This window comes from Scyliorhinus torazame, chromosome 9 (assembly GCF_047496885.1).
Source record: "Scyliorhinus torazame isolate Kashiwa2021f chromosome 9, sScyTor2.1, whole genome shotgun sequence".
Classification (NCBI taxonomy): Eukaryota; Metazoa; Chordata; class Chondrichthyes; order Carcharhiniformes; family Scyliorhinidae; genus Scyliorhinus; species Scyliorhinus torazame.
In genome coordinates this window covers 119,680,247-119,697,008 of record NC_092715.1, presented here as the reverse complement: position 1 = coordinate 119,697,008, position 16,762 = coordinate 119,680,247, and the positions used below count along the sequence as shown (strand labels likewise).

The window sequence follows — 16,762 nt, the reverse complement described above, 5'->3', positions numbered from 1 at the left end:
GGAGGAGCCGTGGGGAACTAACAGAAGCCCCATGGGTCCCTCAGCCTGCCACCGACACCTGCCGGACTTTGGCCTCAGCAGGGGACTTGTCCACCATCAGGAAGATCCCAGCAGTGTCCACAATCTGTCCCTAAGTGGGCCCTTAAGTAGTTAGTTGGCTATGCCCCTTGGTCAATTTCATTTCACCTCTGGAGAGATTGGCTGCAGGCAGCAATTCTTCCTTCTGGAACTGCCTTTAAAGCTCCCTTGGTGGGACCAGTAAGACTGTGCCTGTATTAGCGCCTGATTGGACTAATTACAATGAAATGGGAGCATGAGTAGGCTACTCAGCCCATCAAACCTTCTATTCCTTTCTGTAAGATCATGGCTGATCTAATTGTGTGTCCTTAACACCACTTTCCTGTCTGCTCCCCATAACCCTAGACTCCCTCCTAGATCAAAAATGTGCCCCAACTCAGCCTTGAATATATCTCATGACCCAGCCTGCAGTGCTCTTTGTGGAAGAGAATTCCAAAGATGAACAACTCGCCTCATCTCCATCTTGAATGGGAGACCCTCTATTTTTAAATTGTATTTTGCGGTTCGAGACTCCCCCACAAAGGGAGCATCTACCCTGTCCAGACCCATTTCAAAATGATCACCTCTCATTCTTCTGAACTCCAATGAGTATTATCCCAATTTACTAAACCTATTCTCATAAGAAAATCCTTTCACCTCATGATCAGCCCATTCTGCAGTCTCTCTCCACTTATATAATATTCTGCTTTTCTATTTTTCCTGACAAAGTGGATCTCATTTTTCAATATTATACTCCATCTGCCAATTTGTTACCCACTCATGTAACCTATCAATATGTTTTTAAAAATTTGTTCATGGGATGGTTTTGGGTGGGCCAACATTTATTGCCCATCCCTGAGGGCATTTAAGAGTCAGTCACATTGCTGTTGGGCTGGAGTCCCATATAGGCCAGACCAGGTAAGGATGAGAGATTTTCTTCCCTAAAGATCATTAGTGAACCAATGTTTTTTTATTACTTTTTCTGAGTTACAAAGCTCGGGCTCAGAGTGTGGTCAGGGGCGAACCCCTAATCCAGCTCCATGCATGCTCCAAAAACCAATTCAAATTCAAATTGAATCCAATTCATGGTCCCCACAAGAGACATACCAGATCTGAGCCAAAAGGCAGAGCAGATACTACACATGATCTTAGCCACAAGGCCGAGAAGCGATAACCAGATGGGTTTTTAATATAATCGACAATGGTTTCATGGTCATCATTAGACTTTTAATTCCAGATTTGTATTGAATTCAAATTCCACCATCAGGTCCCCAGATCCTGGATCTCTGGATTATTAGTCCAGTGACAAAAACATGACACCACTGCCTCCCCAAATTTCTGTAGATTGCTGCTCTGAGATGTCCAGAGTATCTCTGCAGATTCCCAAATCAGTTTAATGACTTCACGGAGTTTGCCTTCTGCTTTTTGGCAAACGGTATATGTTAAGAGCTTCCTATATTTGTCTCCTCTTTGCAAACTCTTTGGATCCTCCTCTCACAACTTACTTTCCTATCTAACTTTGTATCAACAGCAAATTTGGCCACGATCCACTTGGTCCCTTAATCTATGTTGCTGATTTAGACTGTAAATAGCTGAGGACCAGCAGTGATTCATGTGGCACCACAATTGTTGCATTTGGCCAACCTGAAAATGACTTACTTATCCTGTTTCCTGCCAATTCTCTATCCATGCTAATATATCACCCCGAGACCACAAATTCTTACTTTGTGCAGTAACTTTTTATGTGACACCTTATCAATTGCCTTTTGGAAATTCAAGTACAAAGCTTGTGCTTGTTATATCCTCAAAGAACTTGAATAAATTTGACATAGACATAATTTCTCTTTCCCATAACCATGTTGACTCTGCCCAATTGTATTATGATAGATCATAGAATTTACAGTGCAGGAGGCTATTAGGCCCGTCGAGTCTGCACTGGCTCTTGGAAAGAGCACCCCACTTAAGCCCACGCTTCCACCCTACCCCCCTAACCCAGTAACCCCACCGAACCTTTTTGGACACAAGGGCAATTTATCATGGCCAATCCACCTAACCTGCACATCTTTGGACGTGGGAGAAAACTGGAGTACCCGGAGAAAATCCACGCAGACACGGAGAATGTGCAGATTCTGCACAGACAGAGACCCAAGCTGGGAATCGAACCTGGGACCCGGGAGCTGTGAAGCAACTGTGTTAACCACTGTGCTACCGTGCTTCCCTATGATTTTCTAAATGTCCTACCATCTCAATAATGGATTCTAACATTTTTTCAAATGACAGATGTTAGGCTAACTGACCTATAGTTTCCTGCTTTCTCACTCCTTTCTTGAAGAGCTCCAATCCGCTGGGACCGTTCAGACATTAGGGAATTTTGGAAGATTACAACCAATGCATCACTATCTCTGTGCCACTTCTTTTGAGACTCTAGGATGTGGACCATTAGATCCAGGGGTCTCGGCAGCCTTCGGTCCCATTAATTTGCCCACGGACTCTTTCCTCAAGTAATTGAGATTGTTTTAAGTTCTCCTTTTGCTCCTTAACGTTCTCCTATTCTTGGGATGCTTTTTTATCTTCTATTATGAAGTCATACAAAATATTTTGTTTGATGTTTCTGCATTTCCTTGTTTCCCATTAATACCCAGTCTCACCCTATAAGGGACCAGCATTTACTTTCGCTATTCTTTTCCTTTTAATGCTTGTAAAAACTCTGTTTTTCTATTTCTTGATAGTTCCCTCGCATACTCAAATTTCTCTTTTTTTAGTTGTCCGTTGCTGGTTTCTATCATTTTCTCAAACCCTTGGGCTACTATTAATCTTGCAGCGCTGCATATTTTTTCTTTCAATTTTATCCCATCCTTACCTTCCCTAGTTCGCTACAGATTCTCTAACCTTTCCCATCGTCTTTTTTTCTCAAGGGAATATATCTTCATTGAGTTATGAAATATCATGTTTCGCAAAGATATTGGGAAGGTACTGGCAGGTAGGCTAGAGGAGTGCCTCCCGAAGGTGATAGATGAAGATCAGACGGGGTTTGTGAGAGGGAGGTAGCTCTTTTCGAACATTAGGAAGGTACTGAACGTGGTTATGGTACCGGTGGAGGGGAAGGAAACAGAGGTGGTTGTGGCATTGGACGCCGAGAAAGCGTTTGACCGGGTAGAATGGGGGTACTTGATGGCAGTTCTAGAGCGGTTTGGAACTGGACCCAGATTTGTGGATTGGGTAAAGCTATTATATAAGGAGCCGAGGGCCAGCGTCCACACAATAACATCAGCTCAGAACACTTTCCTCTCCACTGTGGACTAGGCAGGGATGTCCTAATACCTCCTGCTGTTTGCACTCGTGATTGAGCCATTGGCCATCACATTAAGAAGTTCGGGGATATGGAAAGGGATAGTGCGGGGTGGGTGGGAGGGAGATAGAGCATAGGATGTCCTTATATGCCGATGACTTGTTATACGTGTCGGAACCAAGTGTGTCAATAGGGGAATACTGGAGCTGCTTCAGCTGTTTGGGTCTTTCTCAGGGTACAAATTAAATCTAGACAAGAGTGAATATTTTCTGGTGTCTCGGCCAGGGGTGGGGGGGCTGTCATTCCGTAAGGCAGGGACTCGCTTTAGATACCTGGGGGTGCAGGTTGCCCGAGATTGAGGGGGGTGGGGGGGGGGGGGCTCCATAGGTATAACATTTCTAGTTTGGTGGGGAGGGTGAAAGCTGATCTGGCAAGGTGGGATGGTCTCCCTCTGTCATTGGCGGGTCGTGTACAGGCGGTTAAAATGAATGTGCTGCCGCGATTCCTGTTTATTTTTCAATGCATGCCGATTTTCCTGCCAAAGGCATTTTTTTTTTTAAAGAGAGATTGAAGGGATGATTACCTCATTCATAAGGGGAGGGAAGGTGGCCAGAATTAAAAAGGTGCTACTACAGAGAGGAAGGCAGGCAGAGGGTTTGGGCCTTCCGAACCTGATGTATTATTACTGGGCGGCGAATGTGGAGAAGGTACGGAGCTGGGTCAGAGGGCTCGACTCCCAATGGATCAGAATGGAGAAGAGTTTGGGTAGGGGGTTGGGATTGAAGGCGCTAGCGACAGCGCCGCTCCCGATGGCCCCGGGGAGATACTCAGGGAGTCCGGTAGTAATAGCTTCGTTGAGAATTCGGAGGCAGTTTCGACAGCAATTCGGGTTGGGGGCAGGGTCAAGGGAAATGCCGATTCGGGGGAACCATAGATTTGAGCCAGGGAAGTGGGATGGAAATTTTTGGAGATGGGAGGAGAAAGGAATTTGAACACTAAAAGATATATTTCTTGGGGCTCGTTTTGCGGGATTGAAGGAGCTGGGAGTGAAGTATGGGCTGGAGCAGGGGGAAATATTTAGATACATGCAGGTTCGAGACTTTGCCAGAAAGGAGATACAGAGCTTCCCAGTAGAGCTGTCTTCCACATTGCTGGAAGAGGTGCTGACGACAGGGGAACTGGGGAAGGGGGTAGTATCGACGGTTTACGGGCTATTTTGGAGGAGAAGGCACTACTAGAAGGGATCAAGGCAAAGTGGGAGGAAGAGTTGGGAGAGGGTATGGAGGAGAGGTTCTGGTGTGAGGTGCCCCGGAAGGTGAATGCCTCCACCTCGTGTGCGAGGTTGGGGCTGATACAGCTGAAGGTGGTGTGCAAAGCGCACCTTACAAGGGCAAGGGTGAGCCGGCTCTTTGAGGGGGTAGAAGATATGTGAACGTTGTGGGGGGTGTTGCGCAAACCACTTTCATATATTTTGGTCCTGTCCAAAGCTGGAGGATTACTGGAAGGAGGTGTTTATGGTAATCTCAAAAGTGGTGCACGCGAAACTGGACCCGGGCCCTCGGGAGGCCATATTCGGGGCGTCAGACCAGCCGGGGTTAGAAACGGGCACGGAGGCAGATGTTGTAGCCTTCACCTCGTTGATCGCCCGAAGGCGGATCCTGTTAGGGTGGAGATCAACCTCTCCACCCTGTGCCCTGGCGTGGCGGGGGACCTGCTGGAATTCTTAACGCTTGAAAAGGTCAACTTTGAACTGAGGGGAAGGATGGAGGGGTTCTACAATTCATGGGCATTATTCATGTTTTTAAAAAGATAATATTTTGAGGTATTTGAAATTTTTTATAACTGTAACATAAACAATGACATCAACATGGTAAAATAAACATTTCCCCCCCCCCATCCCAATCTTCACGCACCTCAACCATACAACAACAATCCGCCCCCCCCCCCCCCCCCCCCCCCGAATACTGCATCTGCTGACATTTTAATTTTCCCAGAGAAAGTCGACGAACGGCTGCCACCTCCGAGTGAACTCCAAATATTGACCCTCTTTAAGGCAAACTTTATTTCTCGAGACTGAGAAACCCAGCCATGTCACTAACCCAGGTCTCTACACTCTGGGGCTTTGAATCTCTCCACATTAACAAGATCCGTCTCTGGACTACCAGGGAGGCAAAGGCCAAGACGTCGGCCTCTTTTGCCCCCTGAACTCCTGGATCTTCCGACACTCCAAAGGTCGCTGCCTCCGGACTCGGCACCACCCGTGTTTTTAGTACTGTGGACATTGTCTTAGCAAAATCCTGCCAATACCTTCTAAGCTTCAGGCATGCCCAAAACATGTGGACATGATTTGATGGGCTTCCCGCGCACCTATCCTCAACCTTGAAGAACTTACTCATCCTAGCCACTGGCATGTGTGCCCGGTGGACTACCTTCAATTGTATCAGGCTAAGCTTGGCGCATGATGAGGAGGTATTAACCCTGCTTTGGGCATCCGCCCATAGACCCGCCTCTATCTCTCCTCCTAGCTCGTCCTCCCACTTGCCCGTAAGCTCCTCAACCGAGGTTTCCTCAGCCTCTGAAAGTTCCTGGTAAATATTCAATATCTTCCCCTCTCCCACCCAGGTACTGGAAACTACTCTATCCTGTATCCCCCGTGACGGCAGTAGCGGAAAGGCCAGTACCTGTTTTCTCAGGAAGCCTCGCACCTGCAAATACCTAAAACCATTCCCCGCTGGCAATTTAAATTTATCCTCCAAAACATTCAAGCTGGGAAAGCTCCCATCTATAAATAGATCCCCCATCTTTCTAATTCCTGCCCTCTGCCAACTCCGGAAACCGCCACCTAGCCTACCCGGTACAAATCTGTGGTTATTATAAATCGGGGTCCAAATCGATGCTCCCTCCACTCTCTTATATCTCCTCCATTGCCCCCAGATCCTCAGAGTCGCCACTATCACCGGACTTGTGGAGTATCGGGCCGGCGAGAACGGCAGAGGTGCCATTACCAGTGCTCCCAAACTGGTGTCTTTACATGACGCCGCATCCATCCGCTCCCATGCTGACCCCTCCCCCACTTCCTAATCATGGCTATATTAGCCGCCCAGTAGTAATTGCAGAAGTTCGGCAGTTCTATCCCACCCTCCCCAACTGCGCTCCAGCAACACTTTCTTCACTCGCGGGGTTTTACTCGCCCACACAAAGCCCAAAATAATCTTATTCAGCTGCTTGAAAAAGACCTTAGGGATGGGAAGGCACTGAAAGACGAACAAAAATCTGGGAGGACCGTCATTTTCACGGTCTGTACCCTCCCCGCCAGTGATAGCGGGAGCATGTCCCATCTCTTAAAGTCCCCTTCCATTTGTTCTACCAACCGGGATAGGTTTAACTTGTGCAGTACCTCCCATTCGCAGGCCACCTGGATTCCCAGATATTGAAAGCTCTTCCCTACCATTCTAAGCGGCAGTTCTCACAGTCTTTTTTCCTGTCCTCTTGCCTGGATCGCAAACACCTCGCTTTTCCCCATGTTCAATTTATGCCCCGAAAAATTGCCAAATTCCCCCAAGATTCGCATTACTTCCCCCATCCCCTCCAACGGGTCCGAAATGTACAAGAGCAGGTCATCTGTGTAGAGCGAGACCCGATGCTCCACCCCCCCCCCCCCCACCCCGGACCAGCCCTTTCCAGTTCCTAGAGGCTCTTAACGACATGGCCAATGGCTCTATGGCCCGAGCAAACAGTAACGGGGAGAGGGGGCACCTTTGCCTCGTCCCTCGGTGTTGTTTAAAATACCCCAACCTCAGCTGGTTCGTACGCACTCGCTACTGGTGCCTGATAGAGCAACCGCACCCAGTCAATTAAGCCCTCCCAAACCTTCCCAGCGCCTCCCACAGGTAATTCCACTCCACCCGATCAAAAGCCTTCTCCACATCCATCGCGACCACCACCTCCGCCTCCTCTCCTGAGGGCATCATAATAACATTTAGAAGCCTTCGAACATAGAGTTGCCTGCCCTTAACAAATCCCGTCTGGTCTTCCCCTATGGCCCCTGGGACACAGTCCTCTGTCCTTGTGGCCAGTATCTTAGCCAGCAGTTTGGCATCCACATTCAGGAGAGACATCGGCCTATATGGCCTGCATTGCTCCGGATCCTTCTCCCGTTTCAGGATCAATGAAATCGAGGCCTGCGACATTGTTGGGGGAGGACTCCCTTCTCTCTTGCGTCATTAAATGTCCTCACCAGGAGTGGGCTCAATATCTCTGAAAACGTCTTGTAGAAATCCACCGGGTAGCCGTCAGGCCCCGGGGCCTTGCCCGACTGCATTCCCTCTAGCCCCTTGATTATTTCCTCAATCTCAATTGGGGCTCCCAGCCCCTCCACCAGGTCCTCCTCCACCGTTGGGAATCTCAACTGATCTAGAAACTGTCTCCTCCCCTCCACCCCAGCTGTGGGTTCCGACTCATATAATTTACCATAAAAGTCCCTAAACACCTCATTCATCCCCGCTGGGTCGAGGACAGTATTTTTTTTTTTTTAGTGTTAGTGGGGAGTGGGTGTGAGTGGGGATGAGTTGGTGAGTATGGAGTGGGTGTGAGCGGGGAGTGGGTGAGTTTGGAGTGGGGAGTGTGTGTGAGTGGGGAGTGTGTTAATGGGAAGTGGGTGAGTTTGGAGTGGGGTGTGTGTGTTAGTGGGGAGTGTGAGTGGGGAGTGTGAGAGTGGGGAGTGTGAGAGTGGGGAGTGTGAGAGTGGGGAGTGTGTGAGTGGGGAGTGTGTGAGTGGGGAGTGTGTGAGTGGGGAGTGTGTGAGTGGGGAGTGTGTGAGTGGGGAGTGTGTGAGTGGGGAGTGTGTGAGTGGGGAGTGTGTGAGTGGGGAGTGTGTGAGTGGGGAGTGTGTGAGTGGGGAGTGTGTGAGTGGGGAGTGTGTGAGTGGGGAGTGTGTGAGTGGGGAGTGTGTGAGTGGGGAGTGTGTGAGTGGGGAGTGTGTGAGTGGGGAGTGTGTGAGTGGGGAGTGTGTGAGTGGGGAGTGTGTGAGTGGGGAGTGGGTGAGTGGGGAGTGGGTGAGTTTGGAGTGGAGAGTGCGTGTGAGTGGGGGGTGTGTGTGTGAGTGGGTGCGTTTGGAGTGTGTGTGAGTGTGGAGTGGGTGAGTTTGGAGTGTGAGAGAGTGGGGAATGGGTGAATGAGTGTGGAGTGGGTGAGTTTGGAGTGAGAAGTGGGTGAGTTTGGAGTGAGAAGTGGGTGAGTTTGGAGTGGGTGGGTATGAGTGGGGAGTGGGTGTGAGGGGTGAGTTTGGAGTGGGTGTGAGTGGGGAGTGGGAGAGTTTGGAGTGGGTGTGAGTGGGGAGTGGGTGAGTTTGGAGTGGGAGAGTTTGGAGGGCTGGGTTGGGTTGGGGGTCTGGGCTGAGGGTCTGGAGCCTGGGCTGGGTTGGGGGTCTGGGGTGGGTTGGGGGTCTGGGCTGGAGGCCTGGGGTCTGGATTGGGGGCCTGGGCTGGGGGCTTGGGGTCTGGGATGGGGTTCTGGGCTGGATTGGGGGCCTGGGATCTGGGCTGCGTTGGGGGTCTGGGCTGGGGGCTAGGTTGGGGGTCTGGTCTGGGGTCTGGGCTGGGCTGGGCAATGGTCCAGGACAGTATTACCGTTTCTACTCTTTACTTTTACCTATCTGCCTGGCCGCCTCTCTTTTCCTGAGCTGGTGTGCCAACATTCTGCTTGCCTTTTCCCCGTACTCATAGATCGCCCCCCCCTTGCCTTCCTCAACTGTTCCACTGCTTTCCCCGTGGTCAACGAAACTCCACCTGTAACCTCCGCTGCTCCCTCAGTAGCCCCGCGTCCGGGGCCTCCGAGTATCTGTTGTCCACCTGGAATATCTCAACTAACCTGTCCCTCTCAGCCCGTTCCACCTTTTCTCTGTGGGCCCGTATCAAGATTAATTCCCCTCTGACTACTCCCTTCAAAGCTTCCCAGACCATTGCTGCAGAGACCTCCCCTGTATCATTTGTTTCCAGGTAGTTCTGGATGGACTTGTTAACCCACCCACAGATCGCTTAGTCCGCTAGCAACCCCACATCCAATCTCCACAGCGGGCATTGCCCTCTCTCCACACTAACCCATAGATCCACCCAGTGCGGGGCATGATCCGACATTGCAATTGCCGAGTACTCAGTAACCACCACCTTCGGTATTAACAACCTGCTCAGAACAAAAAAGTTGATGCGAGAGTATACCTTGTGGACATGTGAAAAAAAGGAAAGCTCCTTCGTCCTTGGCCGTGCAAACCTCCATGGGTCTACTCCCCCCATCTGTTCCATAAAACCCTTCAATTCCTTTGCCGCAGCCGTCCTCCTCCCTGTCCTAGATTTTGACCGGTCCACTTCCGGATCAATGACTGTATTGAAGTCCCCTCCCATGATCAGGTTATGTGACTCTGAGTCTGGGATCTTAACACCCGCCTCACAAATTCCACGTCGTCCCAATTCAGAGCATATATGTTCACAAGTATCACTCGCACCCCCTCCAGCTTCCCACTCACCATTATGTACCTACCCCCCTTGTCTGACACGATTCTCCCTGCCTCGAATGCCAATTGTTTGCTGATCAAGATCGTGACCCCCCTGGTCTTTGAGTCCAGTCCAGAGTGGAACATTGGGCTAACCCACCCCTTCCTCAATCTCGTCTGGTCTGTAACCTTTAGGTGTGTCTCTTGTAGTATTGCCACGTCCGCCTTCAGCTCCCTCAAATGCGCGAACACGCGAGCCATCTTGACCGGCCCATTCAGTCCTCTCATGTTCCATATGATCAGCCTGGACAGGGGGCTTCCAACCCCCCACTCCACCGACTAGCCGACTAGCCAGCACCCAAAAATCAGAACCAAATTCAAAGTCCATCCCCCCTAATAAGGTCCCTGCAAGACAAAGCAACCTTTAACCATCCACACAGCCCATTATTTCACAGAGCTACTTAAATTTATACAATCCAGCACCACAAATCACCGCCACAGTACTTCTCCAAGGCTTAAATGTCTTTTAATTCGCCCCCAGCTTCATTTCTTTAATAAAGGTCCATACTTCGTCTGGCGTTTCAAAGTAGAAGTCCCGTTCCTCATGTGTGACCCACAGACGGGTTGGGTACAGCATCCCGAACTTCAGCCCCTTCTTAAAAGGGTCGTTTTTGCCCAATTGAACCCAGCTCGCCTCTTGGCCAAATCCGCTTCCAGGCCCTGATAGATGCGCAACTCTCCCACTTGCTGCTCCGTTCTTTCTTGGCCCACCTCAAAACGTGTTCCTTGTCCATGAAATGGTGAAAACGTACCACCATGGCCCTCGGCGGCTCGTTCGCTCTGGGCTTCCTCGCGAGGGCTCTGTGCGCTCTGTCCAATTCCAGGGGCCGAGGGAATGCCCCAGCCCCCATGAACTTCTCCAACATGTCCGTCACATAGGCCCTCGCATCCGATCCCTCACTGCCTTCAGGGAGGCCAACAATTCTGAGATTCTGCCTCCTCGACCTATTCTCCAGGTCCTCCAGCTTCTCCTGCATTCTTTTCTGGCGGCTGTTCATCATCCCCACCTTGCTTTCCAGCACAGTTATATACTCCTCGTGCTCGGACAACTTTTGTTCCACTTCATGGATCGCTCTCCTGTGGGCTTCCTGATTCTGAACCATTTGATCAATCGAAGCCTTAATCGGGTCCAGCGTGTCCTTCTTCAGCTTGGCGAAGCAATCCTTGAAAAACTTCACCAGCAGCTCAGTCGACCAGCATCGTCTCTCCACGGCCCTGCCATGCTGTCCCGTGTTACCAGCTCTGCTTGCGTCTCCCTTATACGATTTTGTCGTCTCACACAGCCACTTCTGGTCCAATTCTCCATACACCGGAGGGGGATTTCTCCTTACTGTCTCACTCTTCATCACTGCTTTATCCCATAAAATCTGAAAAAAAAAACGGGGGAAAAAAGGTCCAAAAGTCTGTTACAGGCAGGGGCTATCAAATGTGCGACCTAATCCTCCATGGCCGCCACCGGAATCTGGGCGTTATTCATTATGCACTTTCGAGGAACATATCGAACATTAGTGGGGTTGGGAGGGTTGTGTGGAGGGGGACTGTATGTGTTAATGGTGACTATGGGTGATTCCTGATTCTTTTTTGTTATTTGTTTCTGTTAACATGCAGGCCAATGTCTGGGGTTTGGTGGGAGGATGGGATCGTTGTTATTGATATGGGGATTGACATTACATTCGTTACTGATTATTGTTTATTTTTGGGTGTAAATTTGGGAGAAAATGTGAAAAAGGGGAATAAAAAAATATCATGCTTGCCACTGTTTCTCTATTGTCTTACCTTTTAACTTATTTTGTATTCCACTTCAGCCAACTCTCTTCATACCTTTGTACTAGTTGCAGACCCACATTGCTCACCCTCAATCTGAATGTGAAATTCTATCATGTTATGCTCACTCCCACTCCGTGTGGAGCTTGCACATTCTCCCCGTGTCTCACCCCGACAAGCCAAAGTTGTGCAGGATAGGTGGATTGGCCACACTAAATTGCCCCTTAATTGGAAAAAAATGTCAATTTTTTTTCCTGTTATGCTTACTCCTATCTTTTTAAGAATCCTTTAACAGGATAGGAGTGTCACAGGCTAGGCCAGCATTTGTTGCTCATCCCTAATTGTCCTTGATGAGGTGTTGACGAGATTCTTCTGGAACCGCTGCAGTCCAAGTGGTGTAGATGCATCCACAGTGGTGTTAGGGAGCATGTTTCAACCAATGGCAATGAAGGAAAAATGATATAGTTCCAAATCGAGATGTTGCGTGGCTTGGGGAGAAAACCTGTTTCTTCATTGAGAAGGGAAATTCAACTTCAAATCTTCCTCTGAAAATTAGACAATCTTCTTCTTGTTTATTGATTTTTATGTAGGTTGCTGCTGAGATGTCCAGAATATTTTTTCCAGATTCCCAAGGCACAGTGGTTAGCACTGCTGCCTCACAGCGTCAGGGACCTGGGTTCGATTCCGACCACGGGTGAATGTGTGTGTGGAGTTTGCACTTTCTCTCGGTGTCTGTGTGGGTTTCCTCCGGGTGCTCCAATTCCTTCCACAGTCCAAAGATGTGCAGGTTAGGTGGATTGGCCATGATAAATTGGCCTTGGTGGGGTTATGGGGATAGCGTGGGGTTTGGGCCTTGGGATGCTCTTTCAGAGGGTCGGTGCAGACACAATGTGCTGAATGGCCTCCTTCTACTCTGTAGTGATTCCATGAATTCAGTGGAATTACTTCACTGGGTATGCCTCCTGCTTTTTGGCAAACGGTATGTGTTAAGAGCTTCCTATATTTGTCTCCTCTTGACAATAGCTTGCCTTTCTTCTGTATGGAAGCAGCAGGCTAGGCAATTTCTAGCCAACATCTTTTTTTTCTGGGATGTTGACACTCCTTTTCTTTTGACCTTGATCCCATGGAGATAGAGTATCCTGTATTATTTCAGATACATAGGTTATCTGCTTTAGACTTCAGATTGTCCTAGAATGGAATTTTTCCAATCTCTGATCAAATATGGAAGCTTTGACTGTTCATAGATCAAGAATTCTGGATCTCAAGTGTGCTTCTCTGGTTCAAGCCTATAGATCATTGAGGTTGTTTCCCACCCCCATCAACCCCATGCTCTGAACATGGCCCAGGAGTATTCAAAACATAAGCCCAGGCCCCAGCAGAGTAAAACATCAAGAAACTGCAGGAAAACTTAACACAACTGCAGACATACCATCCCTCTGAAATTAAGAACTGTGGTAGAAGAGTGTTGCTGGGCTTGTATCAACAATAGCAAATTGAGTATTTATATAGCATCTTTTAACATAATAAAAATATTTCAAGTTGCATTACAGGGGAATTTAAAAGTTAAATATAACACTAAGATACAGAACGAGATATGAGGGCAGATGACAAAAAGGTAGGTTGTAAGGGCTTAAAGGATGAAAACAAGGTGGAAGAAGAGTTTCAAGAAGGGAATATCAGAACCTAGGGACCAGGTAGTTGAAGGCACAGCCATAAATGATGGAGCGATTAAAATCAAGGGGTGAGAAGTAGAACAGCACAGATATTTGAGGATTGTGGGGCTGGGGGCAATTATAGAGACAGGGAGGGGCAACAGTTCAGAGGAACGTGAAAACAAGGATGTGAATTTTAAGATCAAGGCATTGCTTACCCAAGAGCTGATATAAGTCAGTGAGAAGAGATGCAAGGTGAACAAGATTTGATGTGTCAGACCACATGCAGCAGAGTTTTGGGCGATCAATATCAACAATTGTATTTTGGACTCCCTTTTGCTGAACCAATTCATCTACTACTTTGAAAAACAAATCCTGCTAAGTACAATCGCAATTTTAAAGTCTGAAATTATCCAATTTACAATCCTCTTTCTGATAGGTTGTGGATCTGCAAAGTCATGTTTCTTTCAAGCTTGGTGCAAGAAATATGAAAAAATAATAGAAATCAATAAAATATCGGGATGCAAGAAGCCCTTAAATAGGCACCAATGCTTGTATAAGAGTGTGTTTCAGAACAGTCTTCTCTCTAGAGTAATCACATGAGATGCAAGCTAGATACATTTGGAAGACTACACATCAGGAAGCAGCACAAGGTCATCAGAAGTCATGTCTAGTTCTTCTACCAAGAATTTGCTTTAGAGGCATAGTTACTAAACATAATAGTTGGTTAGTGTGACATCTCAAAGAACTTTAAAGTTCTGAAAATTCACCCTGATGCTGAATGCCCTGCAATTTCTTGTGTTCCCAGATTCCTTCTTTGGGAGAATACATATCTTCAGCAAAGGTTGGGTTGTGTCTGTCTTTAAAATCAATTTTTAGTTCCCAAATTAATGTCAGCCATTTTTATTTTCATGTCAACAAGTTATTGTCTTTGGCTATTGCCAAAAGCTTTAGGCAGAATTTGTGATCTGTAAAGTCTCAGGTATAGCAGATGGAAAGGCCAATATAACCATGAAAACTCAAAAGAAAAAAAGGGAAACTAAACACTTTGTTGCATTAGTCTTGTGTAGATAAATAGGATGAATGGAGTTGTAAGTCAGCTTTAAAATGCATGTTGTAAATACTCAGCAAGTCTAGCATCTGCGGAAAGAGAAACGTTAACATTACAGTTGTGATCTGCTGAATGTTTCCAGCATTTTCTATTTTTGCTTCAGATTTCCAGCATATACAGTACTTTGCTCTTGTATTAAATATACATTGATTGCTTGTGCTTGAGCCTGAAATTAATTCAATCAGAAACAGTAATTAAATTTGTATGTACACTGTTTCTTCTGTTATTGTTATAAAATCACAAATACCTCAATAAAATGTTTTATTAAATAAAAGAAACAGTAATTAAAACAAAAAGAGCTGCAAATACTCAGCAGGTCAGACAGCATCTGTGGAGAGAAATAGAGTTGATGTTTTAAGCCAAGATGACATTTCATCAGGATGGCTGCAGACTGGCTGTAACCTTTTTCAGCTTTTGATCATTTTCCAACTATTGCAGTTCTTTTTCTTGCCATTTGGCAATTTGTCTCCTGGTTCCTCCCATCTCCAAGCTCATATTAATTCCCTCCCCATTCATACTATTTCACATCAATAGCATACAGCGAGATATAGAGGGCTGGAGAATAGCCAATATTGTTCCTTTGTTTAAGAATGATGTGGAGAAGCCGGCATTGGACTGGGGTGGGCACAGTAAGAACACCAGGTTAAAGTCCAACAGGTTTGTTTTGTATCACTAGCTTTCGGAATGCACCTCTTCACTCACCTGAGGAAGGAGCTGCGTTCCAAAAGCTAGTGATTTGAAACAAACCTGCTGGACTTTAATCTGGTGTTGTAAGACTTCTTACTTTGTTTAAGAAGGGTAGCAAGGATAATCCAGGAAATTACAGGCTGGTGAGCCTTACGTCAGTGGTAGCAACATTATTGAAGAGGATTCTTCGAACAAGATTTACTCCCATTTAGAAGCAAGTGGACGTATTAGCGAGAGGCAGCATGATTTTGTGAAGGGGAGGTCGTGTCTCACTAACTTGATTGAGTTTTTCGAGGAAGTGACGAAGGTGATAGATTAAGGTAGGGCAGTGGATGTTGTCTATATGGACTTCAGTAAGACTTTTAACAAGTTCCATCATGGCAGACTGGTACAGAAAGTGAAGTCTCATGGGATCAGAGGTGAGCTGGCAAGATGGATACAGAAATGGCTTGGACATGGAAGACAGAGGATAACAGTGGAAGGGTGCTTTTCTGAATAGAGGGCTGTGAGTAGTGGTGTTCCGCAGGGATCAGTGCTGGGACCGTTGCTGTTCGTAGTATATATAAATGTTTTGGAGGAAAACGTAACTGGTCTGATTTAAAAAAAAAAAATTTTTTTTAGAGTACCCAATTTTTTTTTCCCACTTAAGAAGCAATTTAGCGTGGCCAATCCACCTACCCCGCAAATCTTTTTGGGTTTGGGGGACGATACCCATGCAAACACGAGAATGTGCAACCTCCACACGGAAAACGACCCGGGGCCTGGATCAAACCCAGATCCATGGTGCCTTGAGGCAGCAGTGCTAACCACTGCGCCACCGTGTTGCCTTTTAACTGGTCTGACTAGTACGTTTGCGGCTGATGCAAAGGTTGGTTGAATTGCGGATAGCGATGAGGACTGTCAGAGGATACAGCAGGATATAGATCGGTTGGAGACTTGGGTGTAGAGATGGCAGATGGAGTTTAATCCGGGCAAATGTGAGGTAATGCGTTTTGGAAGGTCTAATACAGATGGGAAATATACAGAAAATGTCAGAAGCCTTAAGAGTATTGACAGGCAGAGGGATCAGGGTGTACAGATTCACAGGTCACTGATCATTCATGTGGAGGTGGAGAAGGTAGTCAAGGCACCCGGCATGCTTGCCCTCATCGGCCAGTAATTGAGTATAAAAGTTGGTAAGTCATGCTGCAGCTGTATAGAACCTTAAGTCAGGCCACATTTGGAATATAGTGTTCAATTCTGGTCGCCACACTACCAGAAGGATCTGGAGGCTTTGGAGAGGGTACAGAAGAGATTTACCAGAATGTTGCCTGGTATGGAGGGCATTAGCTATGAGGAGAGGTTGGATAAACTCAGTTTGTTCTTCACTGGAACGACAGAGGTTGAGGAGTGACCTGATAGAAGTCTACAAAATTATGAGGTACATTGACAAGAGTGGATAGTCAGAAGCATTTTCCCAGGGTGGAAGAATCAATTACTAGAGGACATAGGTTTAAGGTGAGAGGGGCAAAGTTTGAAGGATATGTGCAAGGGTTTTTTTTTCGCACAGACGGTAGCGGATGCCTGGGACCCGCTGCCGGATGTGGTGGAGGAAGCAGGTACGATAGGGGTGTCTTGAGAAATACATGAACAGGGTGGGAATAGAGGGATACGGA

At 47.4% G+C, this 16,762-nt stretch overlaps 1 protein-coding gene and 1 non-coding gene across 2 annotated transcripts in view; both read right to left on the bottom strand.

Annotated features, from left to right (window-relative positions):
* srp19 (signal recognition particle 19) overlaps window positions 1-16,762 on the bottom strand; it is a 418,259-nt gene that overhangs the window by 73,833 nt on the left and 327,664 nt on the right. The window lies entirely within an intron of this gene.
* LOC140430149 (U2 spliceosomal RNA) lies at window positions 1,032-1,229 on the bottom strand. The gene has a single exon (XR_011949335.1). It is a non-coding gene; the product is annotated as a U2 spliceosomal RNA (small nuclear RNA).